Source organism: Antechinus flavipes, chromosome 6, assembly GCF_016432865.1.
Source record: "Antechinus flavipes isolate AdamAnt ecotype Samford, QLD, Australia chromosome 6, AdamAnt_v2, whole genome shotgun sequence".
Taxonomy (NCBI): Eukaryota; Metazoa; Chordata; class Mammalia; order Dasyuromorphia; family Dasyuridae; genus Antechinus; species Antechinus flavipes.
The window spans coordinates 200,499,695-200,521,572 of record NC_067403.1 but is presented as its reverse complement, the minus strand read 5'-3'; the positions used below and the strand labels follow the sequence as shown (position 1 = coordinate 200,521,572).

At 39.0% G+C, this 21,878-nt stretch overlaps 1 protein-coding gene across 2 annotated transcripts in view; it reads right to left on the bottom strand.

Annotated features, from left to right (window-relative positions):
• PTPRA (protein tyrosine phosphatase receptor type A) overlaps positions 1-10,566 on the bottom strand; it is a 203,864-nt gene extending 193,298 nt beyond the window's left edge. For both annotated transcript variants that reach the window (XM_051965682.1, XM_051965683.1), the window contains exon 1: positions 10,203-10,566. The gene's annotated coding sequence lies outside the window, so the exon portion shown is untranslated. The remainder of the gene's footprint in view (positions 1-10,202) is intronic.
• Positions 10,567-21,878: the final 11,312 nt, after the last annotated feature.

Genomic DNA, 21,878 nt, shown 5'->3' with positions numbered 1-21,878 from the left:
CCATATTATACAACCATTAGTCCTGAGAAATGTGACTCTTTCCAACAATGAGATGATTGAGGCCAGTTTCAATGATCTGATGAAGAGAGCCATCACCCAGAGAGAAGATTGCAGAAACTAAGTGTGGATAATAACTTAACATTCTCTTTTTGTTGTTCCTTTGCATTTTGTTTTCTTATTCATTTTCTTTCCTTTTTGATCTGAACTTTCTTGTACATCAAGATAATTGTACAAATGTTTACATATATTGGATTTAACATATATTTTAAACATGTATAACATATATTGCATTACTTGCCATCTAGGGGAAGGGTGGGGAAAAAGAGGGGAAAATTTAGAACACAAGGCTATTCAAGGATCAATGTTGAAAAATTACCCGTGCATATATTTTGAAAATAAAAAACATCAATAATAAAAAAATTGTTAAATTCATAAAATATTTTAAAAATAAAATATAAAAAACAACCAAAAAAAAGACTCAGCTTGTGCCATCTTTTTCGTGAAGCCTTTCCTAATATCTAGTGTGCTCACCAAAAAAATCAGCTTTGATGTATTTTTATATATAGTCTTCCCCCCACAAAATGTAAGGGAACTATAAAAACTATCTTACTTTTGTCCCTATTGCCTAGTACAATGCCTAGTACATAATAATAGGTATTTTAAAAAGACTTGCTGGAATAAAATACGTTTTTGGATGCCAATGTGGGAATTTGTTTTGCTTGGCTATGCATATTTGTTATGAAGCTTTCACTATGTGGGGAGGGGAGATAGAGCTGAGAGAGAGGAAGGGGAACAAAAAGGGAGGGGGGAAGTGAGGAGAGCAAAAGAATGCACTAAGAATAGGATCTCCCTCACCAAAAAAATAAAGAAATAAAGAAAAGAGCATCATTGAATCAATTTAACACACAAAAGAGAACAGAAGGAAGGCCAGAAGGAATCACAGACAAATAAGACAGCTTTAAAAGTTATATGATGAATTTACCATGTACTTTTTAAAAAGGCAAGCTGTACATAATAGAGATTTAATCTTTCAAATGCAATTCTTTCTAGTTTTTTGACTATAAGGAAATGTTCGTTTTAGTTGGTATTTGTTAAGGTCAGGAAAAAAAATAAAGGCTTACTGACTAATTAAGCTTTGCTGAACTGCTCTTTTCCTCTCATTACACTTAGTGTGAGGTTTAGTTTGCAGGTAGGATAGGAGAAGACAGAGGAGGGGAGCACTACAGCCCTCTTGGCTTGGGTGGGAAGTTTGGATAGGAATAAAATAAATGGAGGCATAGTGGGGAGCAGAGAAAAGGCAGACCAAAAAAAAAAAAAAAAATGCTGACCTTTACTTTTTTTTGTATCTTTACTCCTCCATTCCCAAAGCTTTAGGTCTGGTGTGGGGAACAAAAAGGAGAATAATGGGAGCAATGAGGGAGACTCTTTAATATAACTTTAATGTTCCTATTTGCAAATTTGCTTTCCATGGCAGATAAGCATTTTATCTTGTGATAAGTCAAATCACATGTGTAAGCTCCTTTAGGACAGGAACTAGCTTCATTTTCTCAATCCAAAGCATCTAGTATGATGTCTGACTCATAATGGGTGCTTAATAAATGCTTGCTGAATTGAATTGTTGAATTACAATGAAGGCACTAAGCCTCAGGGGACAGTAAAAGAGAAAGATTAAGTTTCAAACCTTGTTTAGGCTACACAGAACTCTCATCCTGAGATTTTATCGTTAAATAATCAATGAAGAGAATGCCTGAAAAACTCAAGCCTCCATTTGTTATAGAGAATAGTGTGATAAAATGGAAATAGCAGTAGACTTAAAGTCTAAAAACTTCAGTTCAAATGTTTGGATCTATTAGAGACTATATGTGTGACCTTGAGCAAATTATTTACCTCCTATGGATCTCAGTTTACTCATATGTAGAATAAGGTAGTTGGACCAGATGATCTCTAAAGGCCCTTCCTCCCTAAATCCTAGGATCCTATCAGGAAGTTCAGACAAGGAGACAAAGGCTTCTCACTATTCATTATGGGTGAGAGAGATTTAGAAAAAACAGTGTATTCCCTGTTCTACAAATATTAGGAAAAGGGGCATGAATACTGGATTTGGGAATCCAAAGACCTGGATTCAAGTCTCATCTCTGATCTGCTGAAGGCAAATCATTCAGTATCTCTGGGCCTGATTCTCCATCTGCAAAATAATGCTAATATTGTAGTACTTGTACCTCCTATCTCATAAAGTGTTCTGGGAGGAAACCATTTTGTAAACTACATAGAGTGTAGAAATGTGAATTGGAGATATAATTATTATTGGTTAGCTCAGATGTATACCCTTTACCTTTGAAAAGCATAGGAAAATAAAAAAAAAAATCAGAGAAAGTACTGATTCATCACTTGAAGTTCTCAAAGCAAAACTGGCTCAAAAGGGATGAAATACTTAATTTTGGCAATAAAACTGAATAATAATGAGTAACAAAGGGAGAGTGGTGGCGATGTAGCTGCATAGAGAGCTCTCCCATGCACTCATATTTTAAAAGGATATTTATAAAATGTGCAATCAAGGACACATAATCCAGGAAGAATAAAGAGAGTTATGAGCCTATAAGAATATTGTCAAAAAGGCTTTAAGTTTAGAGTAAACTAAGGATTGAGAAAAATGTTTAGGAAAACAAATAGAATTTTAGTTATGTTTAGGGCAAGAACAAAGAATGACCTAACCACTGTGCAAGACAGATGGTATAATAGTAAAAGATGACACAACTCTCAGACACTACCAAGGAATATTCCTCCAACACAAACATACATGGTAAAAAGGAAATTGAAGCCCAAGCTGGATGAATCTCTCCGAACCCCCAAAAAGTGCCTAATTCAAGTACATACTACTCTAGACAAGTACAAAAAATTTTTAAAGAATAAATGCTATTAATGAATTGCTCATGGACACCTGACAAGGATTATTAGTAGACCAGGAAATGTTATAACAGAGCATGATGAATAATATTCTGCTTTTCTAAAAAGTAGAAACCTCAAACCAATGGATTTAATGTTAACACAGCAGAAATCTAGAACAAGTTTATAATGGACACTTTGTGAGAATGACTTAAAGAAGTGATAATCAATGACTTCACTAAGAACATTTTATACCAAATCCATTGTTTCTTTTTAGACAGTTACTACACTCATGAATTTAAAAAATCTGAATTTTAGTGAATCACACAAAATCTGTCATGACATCATTGTGAATGAGATGTGAAAACATGAGCTAAATAATGCAGTAAACTTGTAACTGATGAAATTGTTAACCAAAGGGGGGGATTAATAGACGAATCCATATCCTGAAGGAATGACCTATTATGTCAGACTCAAAAAAAAAAAATTCTCAATAAGCTGGAATTCAATTCAACAAACAATAGTGCTTCCTATGGACAAGGCATTGGGACTAGCACTAGGGGCATACTCTATGGACTAGCATTGGGGCTGCCCATACAAATACAAAAAAAAAAAAAAAAAGCCCCTATTTTCAAGGAATTTGTGATCTCTAGAGCACACAACACATAGAACAGACAAGTAAATGCAAGCTAACAAGATATAATAGAGAGCAAAGGTCAGAGAAGGACTGGGTAGAAAGGCACCTGAGCTTAGTCTTAGACCACATTACAGGCCCAGAAGTCAGTCTGTGCTAAAGCATGGTGTTGACAGTGCCATATTTAGAAAATAATTTGTGTTGTTCAGTTTGCCAGAAACAGTCCAAGAAGATTAATTATGCTATGTCTAGAAACATCCTAGAAACCAATAATAAAGTTCTTTAAATGCTAAACTGAAGGTTATATATTTTATCTTAGAGGCAATAGGGAGTCATTGATAATTCTCGAGCAGAGAAGTACCATGGTCATTCACATGTTTTAAAAAGATTATTTGGCAGTTGTGTCAACCATGGATTGGAAAAGGGAGAGACTGGAAGCAAGCAGTTAGATTAATTAAAGATTAATGTAATGGTACAGATGATGAATACCTGAACAGGATGACTACCAAGTCATGTAATAGGATAGAAGGAAAGAGACAGATAAATTTAGATATAACTATAGATAGATATATATGTATATGAGATATTGTTGAAGTAGGAAGGATTAAAACTTGGCAAATAATTATGGAAGGTAAGAAGGGAGAATCAAAAGTAATTGTAAAGTTAAAAGTCTGAGTGACTCCAACAATGGTGGTGCTCTACAGAGAAAGGGAAAGCTTTCTAAAATAGACATATTTAAGAAACTCTGGAGCTTGTAAAAACTCCGATTTACAACATTAAATATCTTTGACTTTTTTATCTTCCCTTTAAAATCAGTCATCATATTCTGTTTGGATAATTATTATGAGTTCTATTTTTGGACATGCTCTAAGTTTTTTTTTTTTAGTTTGAGATTTTTTATGGCATATCCAGTAATGTTAAATCAAGGATTAAATATATAGAGTTGGAAATCATCTATGTAGAGATTATTGAAGCCATAGGGACCAAAGGAAGAGAGTATATTAAGAGAAAAAAAGAGAAATACCTGAAGGTAAAGGTAAAAAAAGTTTATCAGGAGATAAACTGAGTCAACTTCAGCCAAGATAGAACAGTGAATTCAATCTAACAAGATAAAATGTAGTATAAATATGTATAAAATCCCAGCCTCAGGTTTTAAAAATCAATTCTGAATACAGGATGGTAGAGACATGGCTTACAGAGATGTTCATTTTTAAAAGACATTTTTGTTGACATTTAACTCATTCAAGAGTCAACAGTGAGATATCAACAAGCCTTTATTAACTGTGTTAATAGAACTAAACTTCCCATATCAAGAAAAACAATCATTCCAATTTAGTCCACCTTGGGCAGATCACATCTGAAATAGTGAATCTGATCCTGGTCATCAGATTTTAAGATGAACATTAACAAACAACAGTATGTCCAAAGAAAAGTCAATCAAAATTTTAAAGGATGTAGAAACCATGTTATAAGAAAAGATTAAAGAAACTGTTTGATCTGGAGAAAGGATGCTATAGAGACATCAGAGCTGTTTTTATATATCTAAAGAGATACCATGTGGAAGAGGAAGCATGTCAGTGAATAAAGATCTACTCTTAGATGCCCATCAATTGGAGAATGGCTGAATAAATTGTGGTATATTAATATTATGGAATATTATTGTTCGGTAAGAAATGATCAACAGGACAATTTCAGAAAGGCCTGGAGAGACTTACACGAACTGATGCTGAGTGAAACGAGCAGGACCAGGAGATCATTATATACTTCAACAACAATACTATATGATGATTAATTCTGATGGACCTGGCCATCTTCAGCAATGAGATGAACCAAATCAGTACAATGGATCAGTAATGAACTGAACTAGCTACGCCCAGCCAAAGTACTCTGGGAGATGACTAAGAACCATTACATTGAATTCCCAATCCCTATATTTTCACATACCTGCATTTTGAATTTCCTTCACAGGCTAATTGTACAATATTTCAGAGTCCGATTCTTTTTGTACAGCAAAGTAACGGTTTGGTCATGTATACTTATTATGTATCTAATTTGTACTTTAATATATTTAACATCTACTGGTCATCCTGCCATCTAGGGGAGGGGGTGGGGGGAAGGAGGGGAAAAATTGGAACAAAAGATTTGGCAATTGTCAATGCTGTAAAATTACCCATACATGTAACTTGTAAATAAAAAGCTATTAAAAAATTAAAAAAAAAAAAAGATCTACTCTTTATCCAGGAACTTAGGTTCAAGTCTCTCCTCTGACATATACTGGCTATGTGACCCTGAACAAGTCACTTAACATCTCAATGTTCTAGCCTAGGGATTAGAAAATCAAGATTTAAGACTCAAAGGTCATGTAAACCTACAGTATTTTTATAGAAGCCCACAGAGCTAAGAAAAGTCTTTACACTTTAAAATAAAATAAACACATAAAAAATCATTCTTAGCTGCAAGGGAATATATAAAAATGGGCAACTACTTACCCTCCAGCTTTAAGGAGGTTTGTATCAATGACAGAAAAGGCATAAACCTACTAATGAAATCAAAAATTCGGACTCTATCTATAGAAAAAGAATTTAAACTTACTCTGACAATTCAATTCAAACAGTCATTAAGTGTGTACTAAATGGAAGATATGGGATACAAACTAAAAAATAATCTATATTATTATATAAGAGGATTAAAACACGAATTCAGACAAATTTAATGCAGTTTGAGAAGAGAATATTAAGGGGAGGTTAGGATAAGGCAAAGCTCAGAGCAAAAGATGGTAATATCTATGACTTGACAAGATAATGAAGGTGTGAATGAAGCATGAATTGTAGGGACAAAGGACCAGCAAGAGAAAAAACAGAAAGTTTGAAGAATAGACTGGTTTGGCTTAAATATAAAGTGAATGCTGTAAAGTGATATGAAATAAGTTTGACAAGGTAGGTAAAAGTCACAATGTAGAAAGCCTTAAAAACTAAATTAAGAAGTTTGCATTCTAACTTAGAAGCAACAGGGTGTCACACCAAAAGTTTGGGGGCATGTTGGAATGATAGGTTCAGATAAGAACGTTAGGAAGACTACTTTAGCAGATTTGTAGCTGAAGAGAAAAAGAAGCTTGGAAGTAAAAATCATAATTAGGATGTCACAGCAGTCCTAGAGAGGTAATGTAGGTCTATATTATGTTGGGTGACCAAGAGGAGATTCAATGCCATGAAGGTAGGATCAACAGAACTTGGCAACTGATTAAAACTGCATGAAAAATAAAGAAGAGTCAAAAATGACACCAAGGGTAGGATCTTGAATGACTAGGAGGACTGTAGTGTCAATAGAAATAAGAAAGTTAGAAGGATTAAGAATGGAAGATAATGAGATTTATTTTAGGAAATGCTGATGAAACATCCAGATAACCATGCAAAATTGATATTTAAGAGAAAAATTCAGATTTAATTTGATATTTGAGAATCACTAAGAGAAAGAATACAAAAAAAAAAAAAAAAAAAGAGAAAAATCTACGACCAAATCTTGGATAATACACATGTTTACAATATGGATGGTAGATTATGCTGCAACAAGAATCAGAGGAATGATCATATAAGTAGAAGAATCAAGACAGATTAATTCTGATGGATGTGGCTCTCTTCAACAATGAGATGATTCAAACCAGTTCCAATTGTTTAGTGATGAAGAGAGCCATCTACACCCAGAGAGAGGACTATGGGAACTGAATGTGGTTCACAACACAGCATTTTCACTCTTTTCATTATTGCTTGCTTGCATTTTATTCTGCTTTTTTTTTTAATGGTTTGATTTGGTTTTTCTTGCACAGTACAATAATTGTACAAATATGTATGCATATATTGGATTTAACATATATTTCTACCATATTTACCATGTATTGGACTACTTGCCATTTAAGGGAGGGTATGGGGGAAAGGGAGGGAAAATTGGAACACAAGATTTTGCAAGGGCTAATGTTAAAGAAATGTCCATGTATGTGTTTTAAAAAATAAAAAGCCTTTTTAAAAAATTAAAAAAAAAAACAAAAACAGAGCCATGCCAAAGAAGTCAAGAAAAATCAAGAAATCCAGGAGAAGATGGTTCCATAGTGCCATAAGTAGTAAAAAATCAAGGGGAATGAAAACTAAAAAAAAAAACTAAAAAAAAAAAAAAAAAAAAAAAAAGGCAAGGTCATCTTCTAATATTTAAGAAATCTTTGATAATTCTGGAAAGAAAAGTTGTTAGTAGACTGACAACAATATCAAAAGCTAAGTTTTAAAGTAAAAGAAAAATTCCTTAATAATAGGAACTTTCAATTTTGTCTTTTTATCACCAATGCCTTTCACATGGTAGGAATTTAATAGATACTAACTGCAAGGAGTTGAAATAAGTGGATAGTGGGGAAGTAGAAGCACTGAGTGATAGCAGATAACTTTTTTTCCAGTTGCTCCAGAACAATGACAGGGAAAAGAGTCGAAAGCCAATGAAGATGATAGCAGCAAATAAAGATGAAAAAGAATGAATAGTGAGGCAAGCCGCTAGAGAGAAGAGATTTAAAAAAAAAAATAACAGGTGAGGAGTTAGACTTTGGCAAGAAGACCCACATCTTCATCAGAGGAATGGAGTCTAGAGAAAAGAAAGAATGGGTAAGGAAGGTATTTGAGGTATAGGATATAGAGAAGGCACTGATAACCATGATTTTTCTCAGTACCTTAAGAAATAAGGTAATATTCCACTGAATTTTGGTAAGGAATCAAATGAGGAAGGGGTTTGGATTAGATAATATGACTTTGCAGATGACACTTCCTTGCTGTGTGACCGTGGGCAAGTCACTTAACCCCAATTACCTCAGCAAAAAAAAAAAAAAAAAAAAAAAAGGTTGAAAATAACTCAGTGCAGTTTAATCTATACCCACACACATATATAGGAACATACTAAATATATCACCTCAACGTGTACGACAAAGCTCTGATTTAAAAAAAAAAAAAAATTGTGCCTGCAGAACAAGGATTAAAATGTAGATGTTACAGGTTGTAATTTCAGGTAATCACAGGAATTTCCCAAACAAAGTGACCAATAAATGGGTAACTAATTGGAGAAGTTCAATGAACAATGGCCAGAGGATGGTTTTATATGTGGAATGTCTATTATATCGAGCAGAAGATTAGGACCTCTATGGTCCCTTCTAAATATAAATTTTCAATTCAGAATCTCCAAAGTGGAGAGATCAACCTCCACCCCAGATATTTACTTTACTTAGAGACAAATGAAAATTAAGTTACTTCTCCATGAGATCTGGTCTATATTTTCGAGTGTTTTGTTCTTTTACTACCCGTTTCCACCCCATTAGAGTGGGTTTCTCCCGATCACTGAACTCCTATTTGAAAGAGTTTGCTTCTGGTTAAGAATAACCGGACAGTTTAGTAAGAAAAAAGAACTAGAAGGATTTCACAGGGAGCAAGGCAGGGAGAATTTCAAGTAGAACACACAAAGTTCTAATCCAACTAAAAACCACTTTTTTTTCCCTCCAATTTGCTTTCTTCTAAGGAGGATTGTCGGCTTTCTTTCTTTTCCTTTCAGCTAGGAGCCTAGTGTCACCTTACAGAACGAACACTCAATCAGAAGCGACCCTGCCTGAGACAAACTTCCAAGGGAAGCAGCAGGGCTCCCCCCCTGGCAGGAGCCCAGGATCGGTCCTCTGGGCTTGCGAGCGCACGACTCACAGCGGACACAAAATGGTCGGGCCCCGGCTAAAGTAAGAACTGCTTTCTCCGGGGTGGGCTCGGGGCCCTACGGCCCCCCGCCGATCTCTCGGCCCAGCTCGCCCGCCTTGCGCTGCCTGCAAACAGCAGAGGCTCCCTCCCATTCCGGCTTCGGATGATGACGGATCATTTCCCCCGGCATAAGCTCACTCCCATCTCGGGAAAGAGAAGCGCTGCCAAAAGGGCCCGGGCATGGCACCGTTGCCTTTCTCCGGGGGAAGCCGGCAGGGCCTGGGAGGCGCGGCCCGGTTTCGGGGCCAGAGGGCTCCGGGAGCGTCTCCCGCACACAGGCTTCGCGGGCGCACCCACGGGATTCGCGGGGGACGGCGTGGGCGTGGGGGGGGGAAGCTGGGAGGATGGAAAGAGGGCGTCTCTTCCCACTTCCTCAGGGATCCAGCTGCTGCAGCCCCCGCCCAGACTCCGATGTGATCACACACAATCCATCAGATGAGCTCCAATCCCCGGGGGGGGAAAAGAGGGATCTCAAAGGAAACGTCCCCGGGGTCCCGGGTGGGCCTCCTTACCCCGCACCCTCGTCCAGCTGGGGTCTTAAGGGGAGAGGAAGTCATGCCCCCCATCCTCGCTTGGGGGACCCCCATCAGTCCGGCTGGAGCCCCCACCCCAGAGCCACGAGAGGGAGGAGGAGGGGTCCCGAGGCTAATCCTCCAGCGAGAGCCCCCCTTTTAGGGGGACTCAGAGAAGGCCTTCCTTCCACCCACCCCCGGGAGAAGAGGGTGAGGAGGCCAAGCCAGAATGCGGCCCCCAAGACTCAGACACCCCGGGGGTGGGCTCCGAAGCTGAGGCCACGCCCCCGGATGGGCCCGCGCGCACCTGGGCCGCTGCCCCCCTCCCGCCCCCGGCGACCCTCCGCGCACCGGGCCATTCAGTGTAGGGGAGAAGGGGCGCCGCGCGCCTGCGAGCAGACTCACCGGGTCGGACGACTGGGCTGCCACTTGCGCTCGTGCTCCTGCTTCTGCTCCGGTCCGGCCAGGAGGGAGGCGGCGGGGTTCGGCTGGGCTCCCGGGGGCGGCTTCCCTCCCCTCCGCCCGCCCGGCCGCCACTCAGTGCCGCCGCCCCTCCCGCGACTCCCGGCCCCGCTGAAGCGGCCTCGCAGCCATGGCCCTGACAGGAAGGGACCGGGGAAGGGGCCGGGGCCGGAGATCGGAGGGAGAGAAAGAAAAGAAGCAGGCGGCGGTGGCGGTGGCGGCGGCGGCGGCTGCAGCCACAGCCACGACTCAGGCTCCCTGCTCTAGGCTCTGGGCTGTCAGTCAGCGCCGCTTGCAGCCAGGGCCGCCAAGCTCCCGTCAGCCGCCCGAGTTGTAAGAAGCCTCCTCATTGGCCCATTGAGAGCCTGATGCTGGTTGGTCGGGGCACCCGCCAGGTTCCTGGGGGGAATCGCCGGAGAACCCAAGCCCCGCCGCTTGGGGGCGCTCGAAGCCCCAGACATTGATGGGAGGGGTTTAGGCGCGGGCGCAAGCGCAGGCGCTGTCTCTGTCCCACGGAGCCATGAATGGAACCCAGTTTTAAGAGTGGGAAAAACAAAAATCTGGTTCTAATCCCATCTCTGGCACGTTCTATCTGTGCGACCCGGGGCAAATCACTTAATCTCTTTGAGCCTCTGTCCCCGCATTCGTAAAATAAGGATAAAATAGCACTTCATATGATGTAAGGTTCAAATCAGAAAGCGCTTTGTAAACCTTATGGGGCTGCATAAAGATCTGGGGACTGCTAGGACTTTGCCGAGGGATCCCCCACAAAGCTGGGCAACCCCAAGACAGAAACACTCCTATTGCTGTTATTAAAGACAAACAGCGTTTTTTCTTTTCTCCCATTTTTTCTTTTTAGCTGAACCTCTGATTTCACTGGTCTTAAGAACTCCCAGTTAGGAAAATTCCCCTGCTAATGTCGACTGGCACCTGCTCCACAACTTGCCGTCTGACAAGGTTTTCTGGGCACATTTAAGGGTTTAAGTGACTTGCCCAAGATTACACAGCCAGTTGGTGTCAGAGACGCCTCAGAAACCCTCCACCTGGGCTGCCTCTCTGAACTGTAGGATTACATCAAAAAATTGGGGACAACAGGCACGATGCCTCATTTTACCTCGGCATGCTCAATGCCCATCATCCGAGACAATACAAAGCTTGGCTGATATTTGTTCATTAACATTGTTTCATTTATAAGTCCTCCCAAAGTAATACGGATCTTGTGGGTCCTGAAAAAAGAAATCAATCGGTGCCCCCCCCCAAAAAAAAAAAAAAAAAGCTTTGGAGGGGAACCTCCCTTGCTAGTAGTCGCTGCTATTCTGTTTGTTCCAGCCCGCTTATTGACAGATGGAGTGTGTTCCAGCAAACCACATTCCTGGCAGTTTGACCGGTACCTCTCCTCTGACACTCCCGGGGCCTGACGCTGACCACATACCGCCGAGCTAGGGGCCAGGAGGGAAGTGGTCAGTGACAGTAACCTCATTTTCACAGGGGGAGGCAAGGAGGAGGAAGTTGTGACCCCGAGAAATGACAAAGAACAACTCTGTGGTACGAGCCGCCGCCACAACCTCCTCTCCTCCCCAGATTGCTGATCAAGTCGGCCGGCTAAAGTCACCCTGCGGGTGAGACGGCGGGCTGAGGGGAGGCCACTGACTTACACCATCCCCCAAAGGGCAAACAGCCCCGATCCTGTTTATCCTTATGGGGAAGAAAGTTCCCCAATTAGAATGGGCAGGATCTGGGTGTCTCTGGAGTTGGCTGCAGAGCCCAGGCCCAGAGCCAGTACCAGAGCTCAAGCTCCCAGCGACAGAAGGTGTAAAACCAAGCACGGATCGGGCTCTCTCTCGCTGCCAGAATTATGGAAACAAAAACTGTTGTTTCAGCGCCGGAGGCCGCGGGGCCTGAGGGGAGTCTGATAACTGCTAAATGAGGGCTAGGTAATAATCAGGTAGGTGGTTCCCAGGTCCCAGAAGGGAGACAGTGGGGGAGGATGGACACCACCCCCACAGGCTCCCATGTCTAGCATCTGTGGTTCCCATGCTATTAGACTCAGAAATACTAGATAAGACAAATAGGAGCAAAAAACAAAAAGCTGGAAAAAACTGTACTCGTCAGAAAAGATGGTATTATACATGTTATACAATGATGTGTGTGATAGCTATTGCTACATGTGGAGCAGGTGTATTCTGAACAACGCCTGCTATAAATGCAGGATGTTCTCTGTCCAAGAGCAATGGCAGCCAGGAAGACCTAAATACAAATTCCACCCCTGACATACTGACTGTGTGATCACGTTTCCTCGCCAAGATCTAGGCAACAACCTTCCAAGATTACAAATTGCAAGTGTGCGTTACTTTCTAAATAATGGCATATGACATGAGTATGTGATGTACACACAGAGTGTGTGCTCTCTGAAAAAAGCTGTCACACCAACATTTTAGAGGGAACTGGGAGCCTTTCCACAAACCTTCTCTAACTAATCAACACTTCTCTTCCCCTCTAACTCACCCTCTAGAATACCTCCCAGCCTCCCATTCCACTATATCAACCAGTATTTATTAAGAGCTACCATATTCCAGGCCTTGAGAATACAAATAAAAAATAAAATATTTTCTGCCCTCAAAGAGCATCCTCCTGGAGGAGACAACATGTGTAAGAATATACAAAATAAAATGGACATTTATAAAAGGCTTTAAGGTTTATTACATAAATACCCTTGATAAATACAATGTTTTGATGTAGATGTAACAGTGTTTTCCATTTTATAGTTAAATATATTGAATTTTAGTTCCTTGCCTAAGATCACCCAATTGTGTTTCTGGGTAAACATTTAAACCTGAATCATGCTGCTTTCAAATACTCAGTCCACTATATTCCATGCTCACCTTAGTCACAAATTCCTTCCAATTTTTCCCCACTATACTCTGATCCTCAATTCACCTCAGCTTCTACTCTTACCAGTCCCTATTCTCTTCAACCTTAACTGCATCATTCTTTTTTTTTTTTTTTTTTTAACTGCATCATTCTTAACAAAGCCCTCTTCATCTTCCATCTTTTCTTCCTATACTCTACCCACTTCCTGGAATTAGCTAAAATCTATCTATCCCTCTAGACTTTATATTTTTAGCTTTATTCTATAATCTAATAAAAAATTAATCCTTTATTCAATTCAATCCAAATCAACAAGCCTATTACGTATAAGAGCCTGGGCTATTTTATTTCTCTGTGAACTAATAGAATATGAGCTCCTTAAGGAGAGTAAAGATCTCACTTTTGCATTTGTATCTCCAATGCTTGGAGATATATATCCAATCTATCCAATGCAATACACATCTCCAATGCTTGGAGATATATATCCAATCTATCCAATCCAATACACATCTCCAATGCTTGGCACATAGGGGGCACTTAATAAATGCTTGCTTGCTTGCTTGAATGATTCATTGATATCATTCCCCTGATCACAATGCTAGGTACTGAGGCCAAAAATATTTCCCAAAACAAAAATGAAATAGTTCTTTTCCTCAAAGAGCTTACATTATTCCACAGGGCTATTATACATTCATAGGTAACTATAGATTATATATAAAATATAATGGGGGTTGGCAGAGAACACATAAGTGGGAAGATAAATAAATCTTAAAGGATATATCACTTGAGATCAATCAAACAATAAACATTTATTATGTACTTACTATATACCAGGCACTATCTTAAGGGCTGGGGATACAAAAGGGACAAAGAAACTTGTAATCTAATGGGGGAGACAACATGCAAATATATACAAAACAAAGATAAATGTACAGGATAAATAGGAAATAATTTTAAAAGGGAAAGCACCAAGAGGGGGTAGGGAATACTTCTATAAAAGGTCAGATTTTAGTTGGAACTTGAAGAAAACCAGGGACATTACTAATTAGAGTAAAAGAGAGAAAGTGTTCCAGGCATGGGAGACAGACAGAGAAAATTTATGGAGCCAAGAGATGGGCTATCTTGTTCATTAGACAAGCTGGAGGCCAGTATCACTAATTGGAAGAATATTTCCTAAGGAGTAAAATAAGAAGATTGAAAAGGTAGGAGAGATCTAGGAAATGAAGGGCTTTGAATGCCAAACAAAGCATTTTGTATTTGCTCCCTGGAGGCAATAAACACTAGAGTTCATTATGTAGGACCTTTTTAAGTAGCATTTTAGGAATTTCATGGGGCAGAATAGAAAATGGGTTGGAGTCAGGAGAGAAACTTGTGGAAAGGTCCAGATCCATAAGCAGGCTGTTGTAATAATCCAAGTGTGAGATGAGGGATTGTACCAGGATGTTCCTGTTGTATTGGAGAGATTGGCAGGCTCTGCAAACATCTCTGGATGAGAGATAGTGAGAAGCCCAGCATGACCTATAGGTTTCAAGCCTGGGAGAGGGAAGGATGTAGACGTCCGGAAAGTCTAAGATGAAGAAGGTTTAGGGGTGAATATAATGAGTTCTGTTCGGTTCTGCAAATATGTATTGTATCTAGGATATACTGCAACATATTTAACATATATAGGACTGCTTGCCATCTTGGGGGGGGGGGGGTGGAGGGAGGGAGGGGAAAAATCGAAACATAAGCGAGTGCAAGGGATAATGTTGTAAAAAATTACCCTGGCATGGATTCTGTCAATACAAAGTTATTATTAAATAAAATAAAATTAAAAAAAAAAGAAAAAGAAAATAATGAGTTCTATTTTAAACATATTGAATTTAATATGTCTACTGGGATAGTTTGAGATGTCTGAAAAGTACTAGGGATTCCAAAAGGCAAAAGTAAGGGCGGGGAGAGAGCATTCCAGGCAGCCTATGCAAAAGCCTCAAGGTAAAAGATGGAAATGTTGTATATGGAGAAAAGTAAGTAGGCAAGTTTTTCTATAGCCCAGACTACATAATGGGAAATAAATGTGGAACTGGCCTGGAAAAATAGACCAAAGCCAAATTGTGAATTCTTCTAAGAAAACAGATGGTAAAAGTGAATAATTCAGAATTGGAGTCTGGAAAGGGAGAAGAACAACAGGGCAAGTAATTCAAAGATCACAAGTGATTTTAAGTTGAACCGTTAACTAAAAGGTTGAGATTTTCCTGGGAGGAAGGCAATGCTAGAGCAGTGGTAGTCCCTGCCATTCCCAGGGCAATGTAGGGAGGAGTGGAGTGACTACAAAATGGGTTTAGAAGGGCTGAAGCACAAGGGAGAGCAGGAAGGCCACAAGGTCAGATAGAGAATTATGGATTGTGGAAGTGGAAACCTTGTGGGATGATGACACAATAAAAGGTATGATCTTCCTTGTGTATAGCCAATTTGGAGTGAAGGTGCAAAATACAAGAGTTTAAAAGGTGACTAAACCAGGAAGCAAAGGTCTTTGAGAAGACTTGGATGTGTAAATTGAGATTCCCAAGTAGAAGGCCTGAGTTTGAAGTGGAAAGGAAAACAGAAAGTGGGTCAGATACTAAATTCCTTGAGGAGGAAAAATCACCAGGGGCTGATAGATAATAGTATTATTCCCTTACAAGACTTCGAGTTTCCTCAGCTGAGGAAATTATCTTAGGAAACTGTTTTGTAACCCTTCAAATTCCACATAATTGTATTATTATTATTCCTCTTTGTGGGTCCTGAAGTGCCCAGTATCTACTGAATGAATGAGTGAAGGGATAAATGGATTGAAGTTGTACATAGAGCATGTGATATTTGTGTGCTACAGCTAGTGTATTCATTCCATATTGTCAATCAGCTGATTGCTCAAAGCACTGTGCTTTTTGCACAGAACACACAGTACAAAAATGAAAAACAAAATTTTAATAGGGAGGATACAATGTATATGTGAATAACTATGATACAAGGTAGAATATGAGAAATCAGGACAAAGGGTTTGAAAAAAATCCAGGCAAAGGAGATACATAGACCAAGAGCCCCAAGAAAATTAAAAGAATGATTACTTACCCCTTGCTGCTAATTGGAGAAGATTTGGGGGAAGAGGTGACCTTCCTCCTTTTTCAGCCTTCTTTCACTTTAATCCCTGACATTCTTCCACTCAGTGACACTGGCCTCCTAGCTGTCTCATGAACAAGACCCTCCATCTCTCAGTTCCAGGGCACTTTCTCTGGCTGCTCCCCATGCCTATAATACTTTCCCTCTTCTACTCTGACTAAGCTACTTTTAAGTCCCACTTTCTAAAGGAAGCCTTTCCCATACCTTCTTAATTCTGATGCCTTTTCTCTGTTAATTATTTCTTACTCATCCTGTATATAACTTGCTTTGTATTTGCTTTTTACATGTAAACTCCTTGAGGGCAGGGACTATATTTTGCCTCTTTTTCTGCATCCCAACCAGGCATCAGAACGCCTGGTACATAGTAACTAAATTTTTATTGATTGATTGGTCACTAGACCTTCAAGAAGAGGAGAATTTTTATGCGTAAAGATTAATTAATCAACTAGTCAATTTAAAAACATTTAAGTGCTACCTAATTTCTGAAAGTGCCTCCTTTATTAAGTACCATGCTAGGTACTAAAGATAAAAGTCCAAAGAATGAAACAATACTACTCACAAGGAACTGACATTTTAATAGAGAAGATAATCCCTAGATAAACATATATAGCATGAAAGATGCTCTCCATATATGGTTGAGGGGATGGCCTACATGCATACATTGAGACGGGAACATACAGGACAAGATCAGTCCAGTTTGACTGGAAAACACAGTGGGTAAAAGAATGTAGTATGAAATAATGTTGGCAAGGTAGGTTAAAGCCAAGCTAGGGAGGACCGTGAATGCCAGCCCCAAGGGTTTGTAGTTTATCCTGTAAATAGCAGTGAGCCAGTAAAGTGCTGTTTTTGAACAGGGGGATGACATGTTCTGACCTGTACATGGAAAAGATCATTTTGGCAGCTATTTAAAAAGTGGATTGGAAAAGACCAGGACAAGAAACAGGGAAATCAGTTCAAAAATTATTACGATAGAATAAGCAAGAGATGATAAGGACCTGAACTAGGCCGAAGTGGAGAAGAGAGAAGAGATACTGTGAAAATAGAATAAGATTTGGCATTTGATTGAGGGGAAAGGAAACAGTGGAAGGTCATGTCAAGTTTTGAGCCAAGATGCCTGTATAAATGACAGGTAGCACTATTAACAGAATTAGGAAAGTTGGGAATAGAAGCAGATTTGGGAAGGAAGCTGATGAGTTCTGTTCTGAATATGTTAAGATTAAAGGTCTCCAGAGTACCGGGATGAAGATTTCTCACAGGCAGTTAGATATTTAAGACTGGAACTTAAAAGAGAGAATGGGGATGATGGATGTGGATTTTTGATTCATCTTGCTAGAGATGTTAATTAAAACCATGGGATTATGTCTTTCCTCTCTTGGGGTAGTCAGAGACCAATATAATCCTTACAATCTGAAGAACTTCATTGTGAAAACCGAGAAAAGAAACTGAAGAAACAGGTGACTGGAGTATAGAATCAACTTCCACAAAGGCAAAAGGAAAAGACTACTGAGTATTCATAGCTAAGAAATTTGAAATTGTTCTTGAAAAAGAGAGTTCATGATTTTCTGGGAAAAAATCTGCTGGAGCCCCTTCCCTGCCAAAAAGCAGAGCAGCTAATAATTTCTTGACTTGACTATCATTTCTTCCTTCAAGAAGTCAGGAAAAAAATGATGGGCAGTTCTGATGGACATGGTTCTCATCAACAATGAGATGATCCAGGCCAGTTGCAATGATTTTGTGGAGAGAGCCATCTGCACCCAGAGAATTGTGGGAACTGAGTATAGATCACAACATAGCATTTTCACTCTTTTTGTTGTGGTTTGCTTCCATTTTGTTTTCTTTCTCATTGTTTTTCCTTTTTGATCTGATTTTTCTTGTATAGCAAGATAATAGTGGAAATATGTATAGAAGAACTGCACATGTTTAACATATATTGGATAGCTTGCCATCTGGGGGAGGAGGGAAAGGAGAGAAAATAATTAAAACACAAGGTTTTGTAAGGGTGAATATTGAAAATTATCCATGTATATCTTTTGAAAATAAAAAAGCTTTAATTTAAAAAAAATTATGGAAAGTCTATTCTGGATCTAATTCTTGCCTGCATAAAGAAACTCATTGCCTGGATGAAGAGTCATAATTGGGAATTTTTGTACCTGAAACAAATATGAGATCACACCAAAGACACATGACATCAAAAGCAACTTTTGTTGGGGTGATGGGAGAGATAGACACTCATTCTATGGGAGAACACAGAGATAACAAAATATTAAAGCTAGGGGAAGCTGTCTCTCCCTCACTCCTCACTTCACCCCAGTGAAAGAAGACCATTAGATAACTTTCTAGTTAAATTATCCTTAGCATTTAATTATCAGGAATAATTAGATACTTCTTTATATTTTGTACCTAAGAATTCTGACTTATGAGAGTTAAGGGAGATAGTAATTTCTTTTGTAAATATAGGTACTTTTCTGGGAAGAGACTTGAAAAGGGTTTGAAACCAAACCCATCCCCAAATAATGCCCTCCAAAAGGAGTCTTAAGAATCATTGTATATATATATATATATATATATATATATATATATATATATATATATATATATATATATATATTTTTTTTTTTTTTTTTTTTTTTTTTTTTTTCTGACACAAAGGTTCCATTTTGTAGTCTCTGACCTTAAAAAAAATTCTCAGGTATTTGGTGGCAGAGTGGGCTGGGAATCAGGAAGACTTAAATTGAGTAGTTTCAGACATTTAGCTATGTGATCCTGGGCAAGTCACTTCACTCTTCCTCAGGTTCCTCATCTGTAAAATGAGCTAGAGAAGGAAATGGTAAACCATTCCAGTATTTTGCCAAGAAAACCCCAAATGAGGTCATAGAGAGTCCTACATGAATGAATAACAGCAAACTCTACCAAGAAGAATAACATGGGGATTGGAAAGAATAGAAAAAATAAATATAATAGAAACTTGATACCTAAAATAACAAGATAATACTCCTCCTGCTTCTCTGGGAGTTTGTAATACAGCTCCTTTTTGTTCCCTTCCTCATAATCCTAACTGTTTCCTCCTAACCTTCTTTGCTTAGTTAGCCTGCTCCATAATTGACAGAATTCACCAAGACTGTCCTAGGCTCTCTTTGTACACGTTCTCACTTAATCTCATGACTTTCCAGGGTTAACTTGTTGTCCTTATATAGATAAATGCCATATCTATATATCCAGTCCTGGTGTGGCTAGGAATGAACAGGGCATGTATAAAAATGCCCTTTTTGCTTCTGACTGAGTATATGTGCCTGATTGGGTACTGAGGGAGCTTGGAACTTTCAATTGACAAGGCAGTCCCTTTGTTGGCCACTGAATAGGAAAAGCTGATGACTCAGTAGATAACCAAAGGGGAATGACCTTAACTTTGGTGCTCTTTCCTCCCTGTTTTGTATCTTGTCAGGATTGTTTTGAGTTGCTGTCCTACAAGTATAGGCAGATGGGAGTCCTTGCCCTTTTGCCTACTCTAGCTACCATGAGGCCCTGAGTACATGGCAGCTAAAGCACATCTTGCCACAAGTCTGAGTGTTGTAGGAAGATGCTTTTGTGTTTGTTCTTTTTTTCCACATGTAAGTAAAATGTATATTTATAGATCTGTCTGGAGATAGATGTGTCCAGACTTGAAGCTGACTGTAAACTCAAGAGGTTCAGAGGTCATAGATGCTTTGGGTCAAAGCTGGCTGGGGAAAGCTGTTTATAACCTAGGCTACTATTCTAAATGCTCTGTAAAGAAGATGATCACCATTAAAAAGATGGCCAAAAACATGGACCAGGGGTTATTTAAATGTAGAGATAAAATGTAAAATGTCTAATTAGCAATCCCAAAGATTGTCTTAGGAGATCTGATGTTTTTTAGGGTTAAGGTTTAACTATTAGCTTCCCAAGAAGTATAATAGTAGTTATAAATTAAGTTAGTGAACTCTTTTTTACTTGTTCTGCAATGTTCTCTGCCTTTTGTGACCTTTAGTATTTCTTCTGTATGCAGAAAATAAATACCTATCCCTATATCTGATTTATATTGTACACTGAGTAATTTTTTACTTTCTACTTTGAGAAGACTCCAGGAATGAGCTACAACCCAAGATTTAAAGAATTTATCCCCACAGTGCTGAAGAGTGGGGATTGGCAGGAAGATTGAAAAGTTAAAGCATGTTGGGGAAAAAGGGCTTAACCTTTCACATGAAAAGTTAGGATTCCCAGTGTAGGAATATACAAGGCCCAGAGCAGAGAGGCCCCTTAGGAAAATGAAATGATAACAGTAACTCAGACTCTCTACAGCCAGCAATATTACCTTATTAATAGATTAATCTTTCTCATGAGCTCTAGCCCTAAATCACCAAATGCATACAAAATAAATGTATCAGACGTCAGGAACACCTGAGTTCAAATTCATCCTCAGACACTTATAAATTGTATGACTCTCAGCAAGTCACTTATCTCTCTTATCTACCTGAATTTCCTCTGTAAAATGAAGTTATAATAATAGCATCTACTTCAAGGGTTATAAGGGTAAAATGAGAATACTTATATGATCTGCTTTGTAAACCTTAAAGTACTATATAAATGCTAGCTATTATTATTGTTGGCATTATGACCAATAATAACTATCTTTCAACTCTTCCAAATTTCTTTAGTTCTCTCAAGGGTACAGTCCCTTTCCAGTCACCCAGATGCACAATCTTAGTATCATCCTTATCTCCTCACTCTGATTCATTTTTTGAATCCAATCATCTATCAAATCTTACTGTTTCGATCACCATGATACTTCTTACATCTGTTTCCTTACTCTATTCAATCTATCTCTTGCTCGATTTATTGCAGTAAACTCCTTTTAAGTTTCACTGCCTTGAATTTTTCTCCTCTTCAATCCATTCTTCACATAGTTATACCAAAGTGATTTTTCTTTTTTCTTTTTTTGCTAAGGCAATTGGGATCAAGTTACTTGCCCTGGGTCACACAGCTAGGAAGTGTTTTAAGTGTCTTGAAATCAGATTTGAACTCAGGTCCTCCTGACTTCAGGGCTGAAGCTCTATCCACTGCGCCAGCTAGCTATCCTAAAAGTGATTTCTCTAAAGCCCATGGCTGATCATATCACTCCCCTACTGAATAAATACCAGTGGTTCCCTATAACTTTACAGCTCAAATATTAACATCTCTATTTGGCATTTAAACTACTTCACAACCTGGCTCCAATGTACCTTACTTCCTTTCATCTACTCTACAGTTCAACCCAAATGACCTTCTTTCTTTCTCACACATCTCCATGTATTTACACTGTTCTCCAGAATTAGAATGCACACCCTACCTTAGTTTTCTTCAAAATTCAGCTTAAGTGAAATATTCTATATAGTCATTCTAGATGCTAATGCTATCTTTACCCCCAAAATATTTTTCATCCATTCTGTATGTAGCTTTTATTTTTTATAATAGCTTTTTACTTTTCAAAATATATGCAAAGATAGTTAACATTGATCCTTACAAAATCTTGTGTTCCAAATTTTTCTCCCACCCTCTACATCCCACTTCCCTTGGCCAGCAAATAATCCAATATAGGTTAAACATATGCAATTCTTC